Source organism: Falco naumanni, chromosome 9, assembly GCF_017639655.2.
Source record: "Falco naumanni isolate bFalNau1 chromosome 9, bFalNau1.pat, whole genome shotgun sequence".
In the NCBI taxonomy this organism is placed as follows: domain Eukaryota; kingdom Metazoa; phylum Chordata; class Aves; order Falconiformes; family Falconidae; genus Falco; species Falco naumanni.
In genome coordinates this window covers 37,842,530-37,866,771 of record NC_054062.1, presented here as the reverse complement: position 1 = coordinate 37,866,771, position 24,242 = coordinate 37,842,530, and the positions used below count along the sequence as shown (strand labels likewise).

Sequence of the window (24,242 nt, the reverse complement as noted above, 5' to 3'; positions counted from 1 at the left end):
ATAATTCTGCAATTGGGTGAAGGAATTTTAACAGCAGAAAAAATAATAAAGCCTAAAGGAAATATCTTTTTTATAAAGAGTGAAGGAGGGGGAAAGAAAAAGATCTATAACCTGGTTTCTTCACATATTAAGGCCTTCTTGCTACAGAGGTGTCTTAATAAATAGAATAGCTACTCTGAACAATATACATCTTGCATTCCATCACAGATCATAGATATTTTTGTATCTGGGTGTAATGAGATCATTTATTTGGGTAGAGATTAACACTAATGAAAACACTTGACTATATTTAAACATTACACTGAAACACTATTTCCTCAAAGTTCTTGTACTTGAAATGTATATAATCAACAGTCAGTAGTCAAAATAAGCAAACAGATAAATTACAATGAACACACAAGCAAATATGGTTCTGATTTTTTTTTTCTTCTTTTTAAGCTTTATGGTAAGTTTTCATTGTAGACCAAGTTGAACAGATAATTATGATACCTGCTGTGTTTGTACTCTATGTTGAGCACACCCCTTTAAGCTCACTCGAAGGTCGGGCTTCAATCACACCCTCCAGCTTGCATTTTTCTGGCAGCTTGTGCAGATTTTTTTTTTCCTGATACCACCATGTCAAAGAGACCAGGCTTCCATCTGTATGCTCCCCTGATATACTTTGAATTCGTCAAAAAACCTGCTCTATTTTTTATTTACAGTTCTTTGGTTGTACTAAAGCTGGCAAGTGTGAGGATGTACACTACTAGCTGTACAACAATCCTGTGCTACAAAGCATATAAAGGATCACTCTCGGTGTCAAAGGAGGGAAACAAACCCCAGGGACCATCTGTAACTTCCTGGCTGTTACAGCAGATAAGAATGCCTGCACATTAGAAATATCATGCTGAGGGCTGAGATAATGCCAAGCCCCTCCGGCCACATCTTGCCTGAACACAGCTAGTATTGTGGCGCTAAGCAGGTATGCAACTCGAAACAGAGCACATTTGCACAAAGGATTACTATAGCCCAGGTAAGACATTTTGCAAATACAAGAGTTTTTATATGACTGGTGTTTGGTTCCTAAATTTCAACTGAAATAAAACATACGTTTCTTGCTTCCCTATGAGTATGCAGACCTTGCCATTTTTCACAGCGTAATTCATCACAAAATAGGCTGCCAGCACTGCCATTTTGTGCTGCCACAGAAGATTTTGCTGAGATAGCCATTAGTGGTAATGCTTATCCTGGCAATGATCATGCTACTGAATAAATTTACTTGCTGTAATTATTTGAATTACTTAAAATTAGTGAAGTGTCAATCATTTGTTCAGCAGGGAGATGCATGCATTTTCTAGCAAAAATCAAAGCAAAGTTGTCATAGTCAACCAAAACAGATTCTTGTCTTTAAATTCCTCTTAGGGTTACAAAACATTTAAAATTAAAAGCCACTTGGGCCTTAGTTAACTAGTCATTTAAGAAAAGTTCTAAGGGGTATGGTTTTAAAATAATGATTATGAAAAACACTTATGAGAAAGAATGAATATACAGCAATTCTAAAGAAAGATGTATATACAACTCACATAATTCCCCAAAACTACTCTAATTCATTTAGCACTCTTTAGTTATTCAACAACCATTGGTAAGTACTAGAAATGTAACACCGTGGAAGAGTGACTAAGTTTTGCACTGTGGTTACCACCTTTCACTACAGCCTTGCATTGCCTCAGATGCATACCCTTGCCCCTGTGAAGCAGCGGAAGTGTTGGAGGTAAGTCAAAAATGTAAATCCTCACCGGATGAACTATCAGCTGAATTTAAACCCACTGTTGTTATACACTCTCATATCATGTTTACAAGTCATAAGAGGTCCTGGCTGCAAGCAAGCTACTATTTCCTGGGTGTTTACAGAATCAAAAAAAGTGCAAGGGAAAACCCATAGATTTCTCAGCATACAATGAGCAGCTGTTCCTATATTCATAGCAGTTCTTGAATTATCACTTTTAACTTTAATGGACAGTTCAGAGATGAAGGCACAAATATTGCTGAGTAATAGCTGCAGACAGTTTCACCGACCCTATTAATTTCAAACGAACACAACTATAAACAGGAAATTAAAGTAACAGTGATTGTTAAATGGATATAAACCCCCCACATCTTAATTTCCACGTATTTACACTTCAGGAACAACTACAGCTTACCTTGAAAGGCTGTACCCTCACAGGACCTTGTTTCTACTTTTACAACTACTTGTTTCAGGATACTCCCACAACTAGGGCCACAAACACTAGTATTAAGGCATCAGCCCTTGTGTGCCTTGTAGATTGGGTAGCTATTTACACCCGTTCAGAACAAGTATGAAGGAAATGAATGGCAGATTTGGGTTTGGAAGCAGTATGTCTCTACTTTGCACTACTGTAGATATATAGACAAAGGCAATAGCATGTCAGATTTAGATGACAACCCACTTCCAAGGCAGATGCCCCAAATCTCTTCTTTTTCCCCTCCTTCACCAAATCATTGATTTTTTCTTCTCAACTTGGATATTTTGCAAACACAAACTTGTTAACAGATTCCATTCAAGTGAAGTGTGAAGGTCCCACAAAACCTCCAAAACCTTCAACCCGCAAAAGCTTCAGGTACTAACACCGAAGCTGGAGGAAAAAACAGAAAACATGGCATCTTAGGTTATGCATCATGTGTATTACCAAAATATTTTTTAGATTGGTGTTTGTTTTAGTTTTGACTCAGTAGCACAAATATTAGAGTGTTATAGACAACAATCATTTAAACTTATTCTGTAAAGTGGATATTACAAGCACTTTCCTGCTGTAATGGTAGTCACATTTCTCTTAGCAATGGAAGCATGACAGTTGCCTGAGGTTTGGATTTGGTAATGCTTTACTATGGGAAAAAACACAGTAAGAAGCAGATAAGGACTCAGTTCTTCCATACTATCCTCCCAATCCATTGATTTCCATGAACAATACGCTTCTGAGCGAAGACTGAAGCAAAGCTTAAAGTCCAAGTGTCTTTTCCATCCCATGCTTGTTGATTTTTGTTTGTCCCACCCACCAACACCATCACCTGCCCCCCTTCGCTAGAAAGAAAACAAGGACAGCTTGCCTATCTCTTCGGTTGAATCACAGTTAGAATAATAGCTCTGCATTTCTTTTATTCTTGTGGTGAAATATTCACATATTCTAAACATGGTTTCTTGGTTAGGGATAAAGACTCATTTTTCCATTAAATTCTGTGTTAAAGGAGTAAAGAAGTAATGTGTTTATTTGCATCATACTATCATTATATAGAAACCTGACCTTAGAATAAATGTATAATAATAATAATATTGAGTGAATAAGATGACATTTGCTTATTTTTTGGACCACTTTAATTTCTGCGTTAGTGACTACATCCAAGCAGCATACAATATGAATCAAGATATGATTCATTCAGCCATGAATTAATATGCATTAACTTAATGAAAAAAAACTAAAGGTTGTTTAAAAAACTCACCAGGGCGTACATGTTCCAAGGATAAAATGAATCAGTCTACATAAAATTTCAAGACAGTCTCAATCCTGCAACGTGATTGTTTTCAGCTCTTTATGACTTTGGTTTAGATGGAAGGGCTGAGTGCCTGATAACACTTCACAGGACTATTCTCTCTGCACATGGTTTGTAAGCAACGTCAACAGTCATTCTGACCATGAAAGAAGTCAGGATTTCTCTATCTGATCTTGTTGAGGTTTGAACCAGATCAGTAGCATAGCATGACTTGTTTGGATCCATGTACATGGGCTGATACTGACTTGCATATTTAGCCAACACGTGACCCAGATTTATCTTCATGAGACCTGGGTTCCCCTGCTTAGTCAATCCTCCTACACTATCAGTAGCTTACCACTACCCCAATCTTATCAAAAGCAATGGAAAAACCCCTCAAACATTTTGATATAGCATCATCTTTACAGTTTAACCGTTGTACGTAACTCAGCACAAGGGGGCATCATGTAAAGTGATTCCCATTTAAAAAAGGGAAAAGACCACAATGCAACCAAGGTTGAACTTGCACTTGACCTAACACTAACAGCCCTCATCAATCTCAATATAAACTACAGGCTCATTTACTACTGTCATTAATACAGAATCAGGAAGTTACTTACTTAGGAAATATAAGAAAATAATGCAAAAGGCTGCTCTTTTCTGTACAGTCCTGAATGAAGTGGACACTTATATCCTTAGTCCCTAATTAACCTCCAGAATCAATTGATATTTTTGCAGTTTCATTTCATTACACATTCAGCACCATGCTTATGAAGTAGGAACAGCTACTCAATCCTTAATGTAGCTTTTTTTTAAAAAATACACTTTATTTACATGCTTAAATATCCAGGCTTTTAAGACACTGTCTTTTCTGCTGAAATGCACACCCCAGTAACGAGGTGAAAAGTAAAACACAAGACCATATGTAATAGTGGTGGAATACTAAAATTTGCTAAAGTTCCTGAAAAGAAAGATCAAGTCAAACTGTGACTGATTCTTTCAGCCTCTATCCTGTACATGACTGTCTTAACTGCAACAGAGATCTTGATTCAGTTTGTGAGACAGATGACTGGTACAACTGAGTAAGGGGAGAGTTATTCCAGGGATGAAAGCCGCTGTGAGAAGAGGCTTGTCAGAACATTCCATCATGCTCTTCCCAACAGACTGAGCACAGATACTGCTTAGCTCCAGATGGACATATCACACGTTTTCAGAAATAAAGACAAAAAGTGAAAATATGTTCCAAATAGCTACTTTCTCTCCTCCCCTCCCCCATGCTCTAATTATAAACCCATTCCTAGTTTTGTTGGATTTATCTCTGCATGCACTCTGCGGTATGCCTATCATTATGAATGGCAAAGAATTGCATAATGGCATTGTTCACACTCATTCACAGAAGTGTGCTGTAATGCATTTAAAAAAACCATACAGGCTAAGTTGGGCTAAACAAGTAGCCTGATTTTGAAACTGCTGAACAGACAAGCAACTCCCACTCTTCAGTGAAGCTGCCGAGTGCTCAACACTTGAGAACTAGAGCACTCCGTAATCTCTGCTCCTAGTTTGCATTCTGCAAATTTTGGCTTTAGACAAGAGGCTATTCAAAACTAATCCCTGCCATGGAAGTAAAATAAACAAACAATTTTTGATAGGACTCTGGACTACTCAACATTTGTGCTACTTATGCAGCTTTGACTCAAAATGTGATGGCAGGTGTAAGGGGCAAATATTTGTGTGCTCACTTTCAACAACGTGTATTACAGCCCTGGATTGTGCCCATGCTCCCCTATATTATATCAAAGTAACCTTTCAAAAAATGTTATTGTATAGCCTTGTTTCACTAGACCTCTTCACTATATCCCTTTAATTTCCAAATCTGAAACAGTAGTTTATGGTCTTTTTTGACATTTTGCAACACAACCCCAGCCCCTCACAGATTAACATTTTGCTGCCTATTTTAGAATGAGTCCTGTCCCTCCCAGCTGTGAAATAGCTTCAAGCAGAAGTAGCAAACATCAGAAAACAAAACAGTAACTGCATTTGACAAAGCCCTCAAACTACATTTTAGAATCTCACAGGCAGAGTGTTATTGTGTATTCATTTTCTAGGTTTTGAGTTGCAGTTAAAGAGGTGATATTCTGGATAAGAGGAAAATGCACAAGTTAGTGTGGGTTTTTTCTCATCTTTCCAGGACTCCTCATTAGACTGACTGTACAAACACCCCAAATTATTTTATGTGCCTATCTAAATTTCCTTTAATATTTCCAAACTCAGGAGGACTTCTGAAGAATGAAAAAAACCAAAAAGATGACACATACCTGCTCAGTTCTTGTTTCAGACAAGAGTATGAACTCCTGGTTTTAAGAACTTTTGCTTGATAAAAATAAGTAGCGTTGTTAAGGTAAACATGAAATCAGTAAAGTAACACCATTTTCTTCCAGAGTAATTTTTTTAAAAAAAAAAGTTCTTAAAAAAAAAAAAGCACACCAACCCTACATAAAGTTTGAATAACTACAAAGAAGAATTGTTGACAATAGTAATTCGAAGTAGTCACACAGTTCACTGAAATTTGCTGTCCTTTCAGGCTGCTCTACAGAGATTTGGGCAAGATAAGAAAAGGATGTTAATTCAGGACCACTAAGACCGGGATCAATGGCAACCTTGTCATTTTGATTTCTCAGCATGCTCACAGTAAATTCAAAAGGTGAGAAAAAGACCTAAGATGCAATACACAATTTTTTTCCTGAGCTTGCTGCAAGCCATCTTTTATTACCATGAATATTTTAAATATATACTTTAAATGTCAGAGAACACTACAATGTAGCAAATTGATCTAGCAGATCTATTGGTGTCTAGATACAATTAAGGAAAAAAGGACTGTAAAGGATACACCGACCATTCGTTTCCCACATCCTTTGCAAACAGATTTCCCATTCTATTTTGAAGTATACTACAAATTAAACGATAGAATTAAAAGTACATGCAAGACCCAAGGAGGAAAGTAATAACAAAAAGCAGTGAGGTGAGCACTATGAGAACAGAGGGCTCTTGTCTTATCTGCCCAATCCAAATCCCATCCCCGATTCCTGCCCCTGCAAATCACCTGCTGCTGGAAAATGCCACCATTCTAAATGTTCATGGCAATTGTAATAAACAACAGAGTTTTAAAAAGGCGCAAGGACTAGGGTAGCTTCCTAATGCCTATTCCTCCTTCTCTGTGGTGCCCTTGACAGCAGCTGGAGTCACAGCCAGCAGCCTTGCAGGTCAGAAAGGTACCGCTCTTCCTGCACCTCATGGCCTGCCAAAACATGCAGTGACATATCTCCTCCAGCGCGTTTAAGATTCAAGCTATATCGACTCTCTTTTTAAAGGCAGCCAGCTTGCCTGCCTCATACTCTATCTTATCTAGATCACTAGCCTCCTTTTTCTTACTGCCACTGACATTTGCTGTTATGCATTGGAAGTAATCTACCAGTATCAAGTAGATAGGTTCCTTTCATTAAATATAAATTCCAGAAAGTGAGCCACGTTTAGCTCTAGTGTACAGTTAGGTGTGGTAAATACCATGATTTGCAATCTGCTGAAAAAAACACCCACTCCAGAGATTAGGCAGAATCCGTGCTGCCTTCCTCTCACTCTCAGAGCTTCCACTACAGGGAATAGTTTGATGCTGCAGTTCACACAAACTCTTCCTGTCAAGGTCATCACAAAGGGCTGCTGACTGTCCCTCCAAACTGACCCTGCCCACCTTGCATTTAATTTGACATTAGGGTCAGTTCTGCCACAATGGATCTTCCTTAAAAATACATATGTATGTGTACAGAAGTGAAAAACAGAGTCATGAGGCACATCTTGATTTTGTTTTCAAGATGATCTTGTAGCCAGAACCTAAAAGCAGCACTGTATAGAAGTCAGAAAGGCTGGCTGTACAGCGCAGAGTGAAACATTTAATTGTAAAGACATCTTTTGCTTTAACGGAACTGCAGATTTTCACATGACTGAAAAGCCTCAGACTTGAGAAGGAATAGGATGGACACCATTCTCTGCTAAATGCATGTGTTTGCATAATACAAAGGAAAGGAGAAGACATGGAGAGAGAGGAAATCCCTGTATTAGTAAGTCAAGCCATGGATATAATCAAGATGCCTAGAAAGGGTAAGGTAAATAGAATATTTATAGTCATGGGCTCCTACTTTCTTACCCAACTTAATAGGAAAGACAGCGAACAGAAGCATGCAGTTAATTTCATGAAATAGTATAGATGCAGCATTGGGAATAAATACAAAGGTTTGGTGCAGTGAAAGAAAAAAGTTAAGGTAGAAGAAAGTAACTTTTCAAAGTAACTTTTCAGTTTTGTTGCATTTGGCTTGTTTTAGCCTGGTTGTTTGGAGGTTAAGCAAAACGCCAGGGGAGCAGTGCAGCAGAGAGTGGGCTTTGCCCACTGCCCACCCCTGGCCTGAGTTACAATGCTGTCCATGGAGCACACATGGGCTCTTACTTCTGGGTCTGGGGAAACTTTTAAAGAAGTTTCAAATCTCTTTCCTGAAAGATAATTTTTAGTGTTTCCAGACAAGTCATATGCTTTTTTTGGGAAAAAAAAAAAGGTAAATTAAAAAATAAATACAGTAATACAGTAATGCTAAGAGGCTCAGCATAAATCTGGTTAGGCTAGCACTTACGTAGCTAGTCAAACTGATTGGTACCTTTGAGAGCTGGGTAAAGACAAAAGTTTAGTTCTTGAATTTAACTGTACTACTGAATTCAATAATAAAAAGTTTTTCTCCCATTTAAGAGTTACCCTGAACAGTCACCTGGGATTTTCTCTTCTATTTCTGTTTATTAGCATCACAAATTAGAATGTTTCAAGACATTATTCTACGTTCAAAAGCTCAGCTTTCAGACAAACCACCTACAGGCCTTACTGCAAATACGATACTTCATTATTCTGTATAGTTTCATCAATACCCATGGATGAACAGACATCCTGTTTGGCTTTATTTTAATTACCAACAGTTGATCTTCAAATACTTTCATTTATTGAGTTACTAAGTTGCTGCATTTATTGCATTACTAAATATGAGGTCCCATAACAAAAAATCTTTAAAATTTTAAACACTCCTCGAAATTTTCACATTTTTTAGAGTATCTCTTACATACTGTATATCTAAAAAAAAGCTGGTTGCTGAAATCTGCTTTAAGAACATGACTGTGAAAACCCGATTTAACACAAGTGTGCTATAGATGCTTTGAAACCTTTTCTCTCAAATACTGTGCTAGTAGATGGTTACAATATTACCACAGTAAACACCATCCTTACATTGCCTTTTATATTTCTAATAAAGTATCAGTAAAATAAGCAGGTTTTGATTAGCTAACTCAAACTATTTTGATTCAGAGCCATATCTTCCTTGTTATATACATTAGCTGTCTGGGTTTTGTTACTCTAAAACTATCACTATCCTTATCCTCACAATACTTATACGCTTTTATTTAATAAAGACCAATAATACCTTTATATGTTCCACAGACACATTCTAAAATAATATAAAACTATTTTCATCTGGGACTGTCCCTTTCCATATATGAGACACATTTTAGGTATGTTATAGAATGACTCTCCCGGCTATAAAAGCAAAGCTGCTTACTGATTTCATCTGCCTAGGAAATACTTCTTCCTAGTTTTACCTTCCAAAACCATTTCAGCTAATGTTCCTAAGAACAGAAATTTTTTTCTTACCAGATAGCAAAGAAGTGTCAAGAAATTGTACGTAACTGGTGTAGAAGGGTCTCTAACAAGGGACACAGTGTAACAAAAGTAATAATGAAGGGAAAGAGGTTAATTGCTTCCATTGTCACTTGTACTCATCAGTTCATACATTCTTTTGAAGAAGCTGTACAAGAATTGTGTAATGAACATATATGAAAAGCACGAAATGTTTCAAACTAAACTTGCTTGAAAACTGAATGTTAAACAAAAACATTTATATAAGAAACCACTCTGTACCAAACAGGCTGAAATTTGTGTTGCCTGGATGACCGAAATAGCTGGATCCTACCATGGTTTAGGGTAGACCGACATCCCCATATTTAGATTTTTGTATAATAAAACAACACATACAAAACCCCTCTCTGGGATGTGTCTTTCAGACTCAATAGAGTATGAGTGGAACCAGCCACCAGAATTACACAAACCATCTTTGATAATAAAGTCTCAGCTGAAAAACCAAAAGTGACACTGCTCTATTTGCTAAGGCAAATAGATAACTCCACACTGGCATTCTACTGCAAATATTAATTACTAATTAGTAACGATACTGCCTCCCAACTACACACAATAGTAATTAAGTAAACAAAATTACAGGTCTGATTAGGGGAGCAGGGAAAAGGGGAAGAGAGTCCTCCGCCTCACTTGCATAGCATTAGCCCCATCTGACTAGGGCACACGTGAATCCTTGAGCACTCTGCTTGAGGTTTCTGTGTTCTGCATTTACATCTCTCACACACAGCTGAGATTTTGCCTGAAGGTGGTCATCTCCATCAGGATAAATTTCGTCCTCACCCCATGTAGTGCCTCCTGGTTTAGAGTGTTTTAGCAAAGATTATTTAATCTCAGACCCTGCAAGATCAGTATATCCATATGCTTTTAATATGCAAACAAGCCCAGGCACAGGCACAGCCCCAGCCAAAGGTACCCAAGCAAGAAAAATCTGGAAACCAACAAAAGAGGGCTAATGCCCTGTCCCTGATTCTGCCCAGGGAAAAAAAACCAAACTGGACAGATCTTCTGAAAACCCCACTTCCTCCACCACTTTCTCCTTTCCCAGATTATCCTTATCCCCATTTACTCCCTTGATACAAATGTCAAGGTAATTACAAATTTCCAGCATACTAGAATCGTTCAGATTAACAGGGTCTCGTCAATACTGTGCATCCTACATATGTTCAGGATCTTTTCAGAAAGATTCTTACTTTATAGTTTAGAAACCGACTAACAGAAATAAGTGATATGGCTTTGATTAAAAGCATCAGTCACCCCTTGACTAAGAGGATCTCCTTAAAAACGCCATTAGGGGAAGTTACACAAATACCAGGTAGTACAGCAAAGTGTTGGTGTTCTTTTCAACTTTTCTTTTTCATATTATTTCACTAAGAAAAAAATTGAAATCAATAAAATTGCTCACTGCAGATTATTCCATGAATGACACATCCAAAAAGAGAAGGAACACAGCTTGCAGTGATCTATTCATTCTGACATTGATATAAGCTTACATCAAGCTAGAAGAAAAACATCACACACACATCAGCAATACACAATGGTTATATAACCATAATTACCCCCAAAAACATTACTTCCCCTAAACAGCCCTTTTAAACAAAACTATGAAACAAACTTAATGGTGAACAACACGAAGCACCACATTGCTTTATATTACTTCCTTTCACAACATAATGACTCCTTAAAAAAAAAAATTATTCAGACAAATAAATTCTTGTTTACATTCACAAATTGCTCAAGCACTATTGAGGATTCTCAAAATCTCTCATATCCACAAACCTGAAACAAACCTGTGATGGTAACACTTTAAGTGTCTTACATATACTTACTTATGCATTTAATTTAGACATAATAAGACACGATGTGTATTACATATCAAAGAAATGTCAAAGAAAATATCCCTTGCGTCATATTTCCCATCCAGCCACTTCATCCCTCTTCTTCATTGTTAAGGGAAAAAGGCTAGGTTTGCCCTGTACTGTTTTGGAAATGAAAGGATAGCAAAGTTCATGCTTGTTTCAGTTTATCCAGAAAATACTTACAACTGACAGACCCAGCACCCGGACATGAGTGGAATGCAACAGCCTGCACCTCTATTAGCAAGCTAGAAAATAATTGGAAGACAATGTGGAGATTATTATTACTTCCATAAAGTATTTAACTATTGCTCGTATTCCAAACTTGACATCTGAGGTGTTTAGAAAAGTGATCGGGGTGAATTCATTATATTGTTGGTTTGATCAGATACTAAAAACTTCATCACTTGAAATAAGGACCTAACACCAATTTAATAAAATGTTTTTATATAGCATCAAGACTTAAAACCTGACACTGAACATATCTGGCAAGTGTAAGATCCAACAGCTAGACATGGTACCTTGGCTCCAGCATTTGCTATGAATACGGGGCTTTAAAAATGTAAGAAAAAAACCTCTATTTTTTCAGCTTAAACCGTAAGTTGCCTACTTTGCTAATTATCTCTTCCTTACTAAGATACATTGGTACTTTCAACAAAAACGTGATGGAGCTAGTTCCCTCCTAGCAGGGTGTTAGCTCTCTCTAGGCCCTGAAACTGCAGAGCACCATCCTCTGCTCCTGCCTGCAGTCAGCCAGAGATGAAGGAAAGTTGCAGGTTCTGCCACCACCTCCAGAAAGTGGAAGTGAGGTAAACAGAGGAACAAGGCCATGCCCAGTAAGGGTGATGTGGATGTACAGGTGATTGTCTGGAAGTCAAAGGGTGGTGCCAAGATGTATTCAGTTTACTCAATCTGTAATTGACAGATTGATAGAAGTATTTCTAATTGAAGATACAACCATTGCATAAATGTGATAAGCATTTTAACACCTACTAGACCTACCTAGGTGCTGTCATTAAGACCTACTAAATTCTACCATTGCATCAGTCACAGGGTTTAGAAAAAAAGAAATCCCAGATGCTAAACAAAGACCCTTTTTTCAGGTTCTAAGGAACCTGTAAAAGGTCTCTATATGACTCTAAGTTGAAGTTGGAGCAAGCTGAAGTTTGCACAGTGGTTTCATAAAGGACTATTACATAAACTTTTATATCAGTTCCTGTCCCATTGATGACTGCAAAACTGCAGTATGTAACTAAAGCTGATCCACTGTGTCTTTTCCAGCACAAGCCCACTTTCTCTAATCCAATCTAACTGTAACCTAATTGTACCTAAAACGAATTACTGCAAAGGAGACAACCTGACCTGGACTGTAAGTGCCCAGCTTATGGAGCAGGAGGCACTGGAAGTCCTCCAGCTGAAGCATTAGGCACCAGCAATGACCCACATGCAGCCCATCCTGGAAGACTGCCTGTTGCACTCGCACTTTGCACACTGCACCTGGGAGAGGCCACCAAGGAACCAGACCTCACATGGGGCCTTGGTCCTTCGGATGATAAAGGCTCTGTCCTAGAGATGGAAACCCACTATAAAGTGTCCAGTTCAACGTGAGGGAAGTGTTGGGAGAACAGGAGATTCAACCCAAAAACAGACTCAAGCCATCAGCTTCCTGATGGAGGACACGTGGTGACTGGAAGGCACATGAGGAAATGCTGCAAAAGAAACTGAAGAAGGAAAAGGCAAAACAGGCCTCAGAACGAAGACAGCATGGGGAAAGGACTGGTCCTACAGCAGCTGGGAACATGGGTCATTGAAACAAGGGGAAAATTCCCACAAAGGAAGCAAAACTTGATGAACACAGAGGAAACAAAATAAAATCAGCTGAAGCATTTATCCACGCTATCCACAATTTTATTTCTGCTTCCTAGACCCATCCTTCAGGAGGACAAGGACTGTTCACACCTGAGTTTTCTGGAAAAAACACTCAAAACTGTAGGATGAACTTATGCCACAGGATCTGAGAACCTCCCTCTGGTTTCATGCTCTCACAAGATTTAGGATTCCTCTGCTAAAAAAAACATGATAAAAAATAAAATCACTGTCTTTTCAGCAAGAGTGGTAATTTAACAGCAAATGGAAAGACTGTCACTCAGGTTACAAGTTGTCACTTATCTACAGAGCTTATTATGTTAAAAATTCAGTAACATAACACACCTTGCTGTTTCATTTCATATAGACTATGACAATAACGTTTACTTACAATCTTTTAACCCTATATACCTAGGGGCTAGGAGCTGTTGACTAATACTATTGAAGTTAGGTAATGTCAATGAAGATTTTTTCCAGGGAAAACAAACATTTGAAATGGCTCATTTCAAATCAATAAGATGCTTAACTTGCTATTAAATATGCTTTATTTCGTTCCAGTCTGATAAAAGAAAAACAGTAATATTATTATGTATCAAAGTGATTCCAGTCAAGATGACAGGATTCAATGCATTTTAACTTTCTGGGGTAATTCAGAAAACTGTAAATGGCAAGAAAATGTAAATGCATTTGATTCAAAGAAACACTATTTTAATGCCTGAAGTTTTAGAAAACACCACAAATAAGAACAGTCATAATCATTGAAAACATTTTTTATTTACTGTTCTTGGACTTTTACTATTTGGATATGCAAATGAGGAGCATCTTCCAGAAGTTCCAGGTGCTTTTTGTACTTTGGTTTTTCTTCTCTATCTTCTGAAAATATGAGGTTAAGAGTTTATCACATCAATAAAATGGACATTAAAGATGAACAAGTAGAATTTGTCAAGCAAGGCCAAGCAAATCTGTTTATCATGCCACTGAATTAGATTTTCAGCATAGGATGCATTGACATGTTAAGGTTTAAGACCATCACCATAGAGTCAAATTTACATCTGTAAGAACCACTTCTCATCCATAGAACACTGAAATTCACAACATAGTGTAAACCTTATTTACCAAGACAAGACACAGTTTCCTTGTACAGTCTTTTTGCATTTTATTTCACAAATTTAAGCAGATTTTCATTTCTCAGCTTCTCAGGAATAAACCAAATTTAGAAATCAATTTACACTCCAAGTAATAAGTTAGTTTTATGAATAAATTAAAAGTGAAAAAAAATCTTGAAAAGTCTACTATGAACATTTTGTTTACCATTAGCAATGGGTACTTCTCCACCAGGAGCAAACAGTAGTGAATATTCTCCCCCAATAATCAAAATGTGTGTGAGAACTAAGGACAGATAAACATGGCTTATTAAAGCAACCGACTCAGTAAATCTAGTTGTAAAAGACAGCTTTGAAAGAAGTGTGACACCACCATGAATCTGAGAAACAAAACACCATTTCTCATCTTGTCGTGACAAAAATTGGTCTTCACAGGTGCTGAGTAACAATGACCAGAAGTCCCACTGTAATCATACACACACAGATGAATCATGTGACCAGATGAGGATGAAATGCCGAGACCTCAGGCCCCCTAACATTGTCCCAATTGAAATCAGCGATGTTATTTCAGTAGAGGCAAGCTTTGTCTCTTAAGGACATGATCCTGCCTGCTCCATGGGACAACAACAGGGACAACTCTTCTCCCAGACCAATACTGATATTGCATTTCTATAACAGTAGGGAATGGCTCCTCACACCTGAGAACCTCTGACCTCTCAGCGTCTTCACACACACACAAACACTCCTTGAAGTTTCTCATCCCAATAAAGACGCGCTGCTGTGTCAGATTTTCAACTGTATGCAACAACAGAAGAGTACCTCCAGAGACAGCCACTAATGCTGCTGAGTCAAACCTTGGAGTTCAGACAGAGCAAATACTCCCTGGCGGAAATTGCAAAGTGTGTTCCCAGCACAGTGAGCCCAGGCTACTGGCTCAAGAAAAGTGGATTGAGCTAAACCTTGTATTAGTCCAAAAATCATAATGTTGGCCGCCCTAAACATTTTGACCCCAAGCACTGATTTTCAATCTGCGGCATAAGCAGCTTGCTTCTCTCCCTGCATAGCATATTCGTATTTTGCACAAAGCAATAGAACACAATGCTGAAATCGTACCATGGTGATCAACTAATTAAGGCAGCAAGGCCAATTAATACACAGATTACTCTAGAATCACATTAAGAGGTCAGCATGAGTTCTCTCCTGGGTACATTTAAGAATAAACTTTTTAGACATTTTGGTTAGGAGTTTCCATTACTGATTTGTGCTACACATATACTGAAAGACAAATCAGCACATTAATTGTGTGAGTGGCTTGAAGATCTTAGAGGGCACAGGGGAAGAGGGAAACAAAAGATTCCCCAAAACAAAAAATATGCATTTGCAGTGAAGCTTCTGGCATGAGAGCTTAAGGTGACATTTCCTACTACACAAGTGACTGGTACCCAGCAAATAACTGTAAAATTAAACTGGAAAAAAAAAGTCTTCTACTATAGAAGTTTTGAGCTGGTCTAATTCATTTCTTGTTCATGCATTCCTGATTCTCTTTTAAAGCTTCAGAGGACCACAAATATTTTCATAGCTAATCTCATGCTGGTAGTTTGAAGAAGAGACAAAAATACTTCTTTTTTGTTAAAAATCAAAACACAGCTTACATCTCTAGTGACAGCCAAGTGCAATGCCCTTCTGAAATAGAGATTCAAAAATTTACTGAAAAGTGATGACAAACATACAAGATAAAGCCACTCCATAATGCCTAGGGATTCAACTTGACAGTTTCAAAACACTGACTCTGTAAAATCATGGCTGGAAATTGCAGGACAACTGAAGCTCAAGTGCAAGAGGCACAGGCTGCGGGTAGAGCAGAACCCTGAAGGATGGAACAGAGAAACTAATTAGGCTTCTGATTCCATCAGAGTTAATCCTGTTCCATGTAGCCTCAGCAATAAATATTGATGTGGTGTCTTCATCATCCTTTGAAAGCTGTATCCCTACTTAATACTATAGTGCTAAACACAATATTGTTCTGCTTTCATCTAAATTGTCCATCCTTTAAAAAAAAAATCTCAGTGACACCTCCCAATTTTTTTCTTATTTTCATCCTCTCCATCTGGATTGGTATTTTCAACATACTTGGGGAAAATCTGCTTTTGCTGATCTGTTCTGAATGCACAGTTATTGCATGCCTTTGTTCTCAGAAGGGAGACATTGTTTGCCAGGTTAAGGGTTGGTTTTGTGGTACATCCTAATCACACAACTCTGGAAAATCAGAACACACACTACTGACTGTGGTTTCCCTATAGCAAACCGTGTGATCTCTCCATTGCTGTCGTCCTCCTCTTTCTGTAGTTTTATTTCAGAAATTGTGTAAAAACAGGAAAAACAAGAGTTGCTGAAGAGGGTATAGGATATGAATGGGTACCTCAGCAGTCAAAGAGAAGAAGGAGACTCAGCTCTGAAGATAAATGAGACAGAAGGCGAGGGAAAGGCTAAATATGGAGAAAGCACAGCTGCCAAGACAGGAACTATCCGAAGAGAACAGGAAGGCAGCCATGGAAATACCCAGTTCAGGATACCTACGTTTAGGATGGACAGGTGGTGTAACTCACTGGAATCCCAGACCCAGTTAAGCTTTCACCTGGCTCAGGAGTTTACAGCCAAACACCATTTGTTTATCAAACTCTTCTTGGAGAGCATTCTGGAGTTAACTAAGTGCTTCTTCACTGGCCATTCAGAGATTCATCTTCTGAATCAAAACAGTGCACTTAAAACCCTCCCCAATGAACTGAAAAGGGAAAATTTCTACTGGGACCAGAAGAAATGTCTGCTTCTTGTTTAAAAAAGCAGAGTAGTTTACTTGCCATTGAACACATTCTGGCCGAAGCCTGTGTTTAGCATTGACACGTGAGCAGCCTTAATGTGCCCTAGTCACAAGGGACACACCTCATCCTGATGCAGCATATCACAGCAGTCTCAACGATTCCAACAGCACGAAGAAAAATCAGACAGAGCAGTGAAACAACACTTTCTGCAGGTTTAAAAAGCTCTAGTCACTCCATATTGAAATGTAAGGTTTGCAGTCACGCCCTAGTGTCAGCTACAGCTCACGTAGTGAAGCTCAATGCACAGAGAAGGGCAGGCTTTACCGTTACTTCGCAAGACATCAACTGAGTGCTGTGCCATTGGCCTCCAATGCTCACAGCAGTGGCTCACAAACATAAACGTGTCTGACAGCTTCCCCCACCCGCCTCCCCCCAAGACCAATGACACACTGTACCCATCAGCAGAGGGTGGATTTGGACAGGGCACCTGTGGCCTCCTGCCCACAGAGAATATCACCTTCATGAGGTGAAGATACAGGTAGATTTATTCGAGCCATTGCTGGAATAACAGGTGAGACTCCAAACTTGGCTTAATCCTAAATCACCTGGGCTGCTCTGCCTTGCTGGCTATTGGGTTGGTCCTCCACAAGACATGGATTTATGTGAGTTTAAACCATAAAACTTGATGTGTGGTATAGAACTACAGCTATGTTGTTGAACACCATAAAAATAATTTGTATAGTATAGTAAAAATATTAACATAGTCAAAATTTAAAACCCACCCCAGAATTTAGTTGTAGACAATCTTCTCGTCCTGAGGCAATCTATCACGACTGACGGAAGCATTTTGTCTGTTAGGAAGGTATCCTAACTCACCATTGAAAGTGATTTCAATTATATTTTTCCCTGCTTCCTTCCAAAAGCTGCTCTTTGCAGTTCTGAGAGAATAGAAGGGCCAATCTGGTTTAATTTGCTTTTTCAACAATCTATACTGAATCCTTCACCAAGGAAATGGATTAACTATGATGCTGTCATACACTTTCATGTGGTAGGAAGGCAAACATACACTCAGAAAATAAAGGGTGGGAGTCTGAGTACATTCTATGCAACAATGATAAACATTTCAGATGTGTTTTTCTACAGTGCTCAAGGAAAATTGCATTATAAATTAATATACTGAGTTAATATTTATGAGTGAGAAGTACCTGAAGAAGTCAGCTTCCTAAATTTAACAATCCAACTCTTGGGTGTAAACACGTGAAAATAATCCATTTCACAATGGGAAGGGAAATTACATGGAATATCAAGAAACCAAAAGACTGCAATGTAGAAGGTAATAATCAAATCTGTCTTTCTAAGCACACTCTTAAGCAAAAGACCTGAACCATAACATAAATTAGTTCCACTGAAACTGGAATTTTATGCCAGAGTTTAGTTTAATCACAATATTTCCAAGTCCCAAAAAATATATAAAACTGATCAAAGTGGCATACAGTAAAAAAACGTAGCTTTTTAAAAAGTAAAAGCTTATTGTAAAACAGGCTTTTCTTAGCAATGTCCATAATATTCATTTACAAGAGCACATGTTGATTATCAGTTGCTCCTTCAAGAAAGGCTTCATTTTAGATACTTGTTTACTTGTTAACCCTGTGTTTGGAATACACTATGAAAACTATAACCACATTGAAATTCTATAACTAACATATACTTATACTGGAATATTTAAATAATACAAAACAACCGAGTTGTGATGGTATTACTGATCCTAGCAAAGAACACACCCATCACCATGTAGCATAAACAAAACCATCCTGATCCTACCATCATTTTTATTCTAAGCAAATTATCAAACCAAAGCCACTCCACACCCAGAAGCAAACTGCTAGAACACAAAATGACTGAAGGAAAAAAAAAAAAAAAAAGGCATTACAGCAGACTGTCTGTACAGGGAGTTACCTTTTTTCCTTTCTTTTTCCTGTGAGCTGGTTTAGCATTTTTCTCCTTTGCTTCTTCACTCATTTTTCAGCAGGTAAATACACAGGGGAAGGGAAATAAAAGATATCACTGCTTGTATTCCAACATGCAAAGCCACTGCAAATATTCACAGCACGGTAACCAAAGTCCATCTGCTGACGTTTCTCAGACAAGTAATAGAATAACTGCTTTTTAAAGGCAGTCTCTGCTCCTCCTGCACAGCCTTGAATTGCTCATAGCCTTGCTCTGTTTTCCTCTGTGAGAAACTGGGTGTTCTCACATCAGCCTGATTCCTCCAAAGAAAAGCAGTTTTCCTCTCATTCTTAACTAGCCTTTGCTCCTAAGATCTTGTCAACGTTTTCTAGCTTGGTCATCCACGGCGATTCCAGTCTCTTAAATGGGGTTGATGAGCCACACAGAAATTAGCTGCAGACGGCTGACAAGTCTGAGAAGCATTCACCAGCGGATGATTTGTCGTTTCTTGCAGACAGAGAAAGTGAACCTGAATTGCTCCGATTGCTGGTCGCGTACAATACCGACATGTGTTGAATGCATCAGGGCATACCAGAAAAGGAAGCCTCCAAGAGTGATAAAAGATCAGGTTACTGGATCTTAAAGCCACTCCCAGGCAGATTCAAACAATAAAAGGCACAACACGCTGCTGAAGAAATTGCTAGATGAGATGTTTATGTTTTCAACAGCTCCATATCCCCCATCCAAATGACCTGCAAATTGCCACTCTGAACAATAAGGTTTATGATATTAATTATTCATCTCAAAAGCAGCAACAATATTTCAGCAAAACACCTATTTACAACTATTGCTGCCTGAGGGAGCTTCTCCTCCCTTGTATGCCTGTTCCTATGACAAGATTTATACAGTCTCTCTACTAAAGCAGCTCTCACAGAAGTGTTACGTGCTTCATGTATGTGCACGACTAGCAGGTTACAGATCATGTTTCCACATGCTGTGACTTACTCTGCAGAAAGCTTTGGCTACTTCCCTACAAGTCTCACGGAAAAAAAAATCAGGAGAGGTCAGGGACTTCATTGCAATAATTCTCTCCCCTCTGTGCCCATTAAGACACATTACACACAACCTGCACATTACCGACAGCCATGACAGCAGTCATTCAACACGTGTCTTGATTATGTCATCACCACATTTAAGACTAGGCACCTCTTTTCAGGTATGTCCACAGATTCCTACATCGACCTTGCTCCTTAGGAGCTCTACCCTGCCGCCAAGCTAGCTGGGGGAGGGTGAGGTCGTGGGGTAGAACTGGTATCAGACATCACCCAATAGCCCCATCCATTGCATTCATACTGTAGGCCTGGGTTACCAAAACACTATTTTGCCCATTTCTGAGGACTCTAGTCACATCAGAGGTGCCAGGTGACAATGAGGGGGATTGTTTTGTTGTGGGGTTTTGGTTTTTTGTTTTGTTTTTAAACAGGTAGCCTCCAGTTAACACATGGTTTGCTTGGGGGAGATGGAGGTCCGTATCAGGATCCTCCTGCCTCCTATCTTTTCACATTCTTCCCACCCTTCACCCTCATTTAAGTAGTTTTTTCAGTCATGACAACCAACATGCATACCATAGACTAAGAAAAGATTTAATGCACTGATTCATAATGTTATTGGCCTCAAAGCTTTCTCCTTGTATCATTCTCTACAAAAGAATTTCAGCAAGCAACCACAACAGCACCATCACTCAGATGCTGTTTTCTGTATATTGGCAACAAGTTCTTGTGTTTACAGTCTTCAAACCGGTGGCATCTGAACCTGGGACTCCAAACTAGGGAGATAATTCTCCATGTCAGCCTGGTAAGGTTAATATTTTGAGGAACTGTACTTCATAAGGTGCAGAGTTTAAACAAACATTATCACGAGATTATTGATAAAATTTACCTTGAATCTTCCCTTGAGTCATTGGCATATAATAAAATTTATACTTACAAAGCAGTATTTTTGTGCAGAACACACACAAGTAATAATACACAAAACCAGAAATTTATTTTTCACAGGCAGTTTGTTTTTAATGGCTGTCTCAGAGAAAGAAAAAACACCAGCCATTCCCAAATTCACATTTTTTATAGATGTTAAGTTATAAACTAAAGTGCTCTCTGCTGGTTAACAGTGGGTAAAACAACACTTAAACACTCAAAATACCATCCTATCTTAATGCGCATGCAAAGCAAACCTCCTTTCTTTGAGGCTATTTTTGTGTGCATCCCTCTGGACAATGCACTGTTTTCTGAAATAAGTCCAAACAGGTGGAGTTCAAGTACAATTCAAGTGTGTCTTCTAAAAACAAATTAAGGCCTGAATACTTTAAACTGACTAGCTAGAAGAAAGGCTCTGTAATTTGTGGCATACTTAGCTAATTATATGCATATAAAGTCATTTTTTTTAAATGAAAGGGTCATAAGGAACAGTCAGGCATTTTCAGGAGTAAAAATGAAAAAAATGCCTCTTCCCAGAGCAACGTGTTAGCAATCAAGAAACTGACACATTCCAACCATTCACTGAGCTCAGGTATGAAGGCAGAGGAATATCACAGGTTCCCACTGAACCTCAGTTATTAAGCTGTGTACCTCTGAGTCCAGCCCATGAGATGGAAACTGTGCTTATTTGGTTTTAGGACTCATGTCCTATTCCTAACTCACAGACCACTTAATTATTCTGAACCATCAATACCTTCAGCAGCTACCTACTTCAGAACCCCTTTAATTTTTCCTGTTTTCTCTATCATTTTCACAAAAATGAGTAATCTCCCAAGCACTGGTATATTTAGAACATGAAGGAAAAATCCAGATAAGGAATAGAAGAATTTTATAGTCACAAGATGCTCTGAGAGGTAGGAAAAGCTCTCACACTCCTCTCCCCCCATATTGCTCAGCTAACCATAGCAACCCTGCTGAAAAGAAATGTAATGAATCTTCCATCATTTGAAGCAGTCATTCATGTGTCAACATTTAGACCCTTTTATGAGGGTTGGTTTTTTTTTTTTTATTTATTTCCTCCTTACCTCAAAAGATTTGTCAAGTTCTTTTACTCCAGGTAAAGCCACTATGACAGAAGGAGAAGATAAGTATTAGATATAAGAATACCTAACAGAAATATACAAGAGATTTCTTAGGAAAGGTTTTTAGAAAAAACAGATTCTTCAAGTCATGCCTTTCAACTTTATTCTTCAGCAGAGTCCGTATATTATTTTTAATAGTAAAACTACTATGAAGCGACTGTTCAGTATAATTTAGAGATGGATGGATGTGAAGAAATTATTCAGATTAACCTTCTTCCATCCCTAGGCTTTTAGCATATTCAGTGTAACTCTGTGTATTTAAATGCCTAAGGTAACTGAAGTGGAAGGAGCGAAGTCAAACAAGACTACCTGAAAAAATTAAGATTTTCAAATATCCATGAAAAGTCTCTTATGCATGTTAAAGCACTGCCATGAGCACAAGACCCAAATGAAAAAAAAACAACCAACTATGATTTTTTGAAAAAGAATAGAAATCAAGGAAGGTTTAAACTTTTATAAGTGAGCTCCAAGTTTAAAAAAGCAAACAAGATTAAGGCAATGCAATACCAATGCAGAATTACCTTAAATATGCAAACAAAGCATTGGCATTCAGAAAGAATCTACACTTAAACATACTGCTACACTGCTATGATCAAGGCAGCGCTTCAATAAATTACAAATCTGCTATTTAGATAGTCCTTGCTAACAGGACCATTTTCTTTTTTATAATTTTCAGAAGAGTTACTTCTTTGTGGAAGTAGACTTATATTTTGGGTCTGTTTTGATAAGCTACAGCAAGGGAACAACGTGCAGAAGAGAAAAACCAAAATTAATACTACTGTACTTTAAAATCTTTATATTATCAACAAGAACACACACACTGCTCCCTGTAACTTACTGCTTAATTACATAGGGTCTAGAAGTGAACTTTCACAACCTCGTTGATACATATCAGTTCTAGGACAGTTCTATTTTTAAATCAAAATAACTCGCATAAGAGGACAAGAGGATAGGCCAAGTTCTGTCTATCAGTACAGTTCTATTTATAAAGTAGAGTGACTTGCATGCAAGAAGCAAGGGGTACGCAAGTTGTTATTGGTAACCTGTTTTGTAACTGTGTGCAATGGGTTTTAAAAAGAACAGCTATGACAGTTACTTGCTTTACCATAACAACATCCAAATCGCCAAGCATTTCCAAAGTCTACTAAAGAACTAAGAATGTGGAGAAAGCAGGGCAGATGAAAACACAGCTTGCTCTCTATATGTGCAGAAATCCACAAGTTTAATTTAACAAGAGCTTGTGGCGTTCAATGTTTACTGTAAGATCACTTTGCAGATGGACCGCTAGTACTTCCTCTTGCACCTCAAGAAATATTCTATGCTATGATAAGCCAAAATTCAAGGTTAAATCAAGTATTACCTAGACAGGAATAGAATTTGTGCTGAGAGGGTGGATGGCAAATTAACTCTCATCCTCTTTCTGTAACAGAATTAAAACCAGAAGTCATACCCTTTTTATGTACAACTTTTTTTTTCTTTCAAATATGAAAGGAAGCATTTTGTGAAAACATTAAAAGAAAAAAGTTTTGAGGTCAGTCTCAATTGCTTTTCAAATCCCATAATTGGAGCAAAATAACAGTTTAAAGAATGATGATTCAAATACTACCATTACTGACTTGATTAACTTCTAATAGGCTTCCAACACACCTGATTTACCAGTCTGCTCTTGTTTGCAAAGGTGCACGTGCATAAAGTCCATTATCCCATGTCAACATAAAACCAACTCAAAACCAGTTTATCTTCAGGCTAATATGAGAACAGAGTAGTGGTTACCATTTAGTAACCATGCCTGGTTACTGACAGCTCACTCTAGACTCAACTACCAGCCTGAAGATTTTTTTGGCCTAAAATCACGTGCTATAAGCAAGCATTGCCTTGCTTGATCTCCCCTTCTCCTTTTAAATGGAAGCGTATCATCAATTCAGACCTGGAACAATATTCCAGGGTAGAAGCAGAAGTCAACTAAACCCATAAGAAAGAAAAGTTTTCTGATCAAACCCTCAGTAAAGAGCTACACATTCTCCTGCGCCATCAGGAAAGAATTTACTACAACTTTATCAGGAGGAAAAGTATGTACGTACATTGAAAAAAAGATCTATTCTGATCTCAGAAAGGCTAACTGAAAATAAAGTAGAAGCAAAGACAAAGTAACCCAGGTTTTAACTCAGGTTAATAAACTGAAATTAATTTTTGTGTTGAAGTACAGGGCTGAACATGAGATGATTATGTGAATCAAAA

The 24,242-nt window shown here is 38.1% G+C and overlaps 1 protein-coding gene across 2 annotated transcripts in view; it reads right to left on the bottom strand.

Annotated features, from left to right (window-relative positions):
* ANK3 (ankyrin 3) overlaps window positions 1–24,242 on the bottom strand; it is a 374,073-nt gene that overhangs the window by 288,959 nt on the left and 60,872 nt on the right. The window contains exon 3 of one of the 2 annotated variants that reach the window (XM_040605364.1): window positions 21,948–21,988. The exons of the other annotated variant lie outside the window; for it this stretch is intronic. The gene's annotated coding sequence lies outside the window, so the exon portion shown is untranslated. The remainder of the gene's footprint in view (window positions 1–21,947; window positions 21,989–24,242) is intronic. 2 annotated transcript variants of the gene reach the window in all.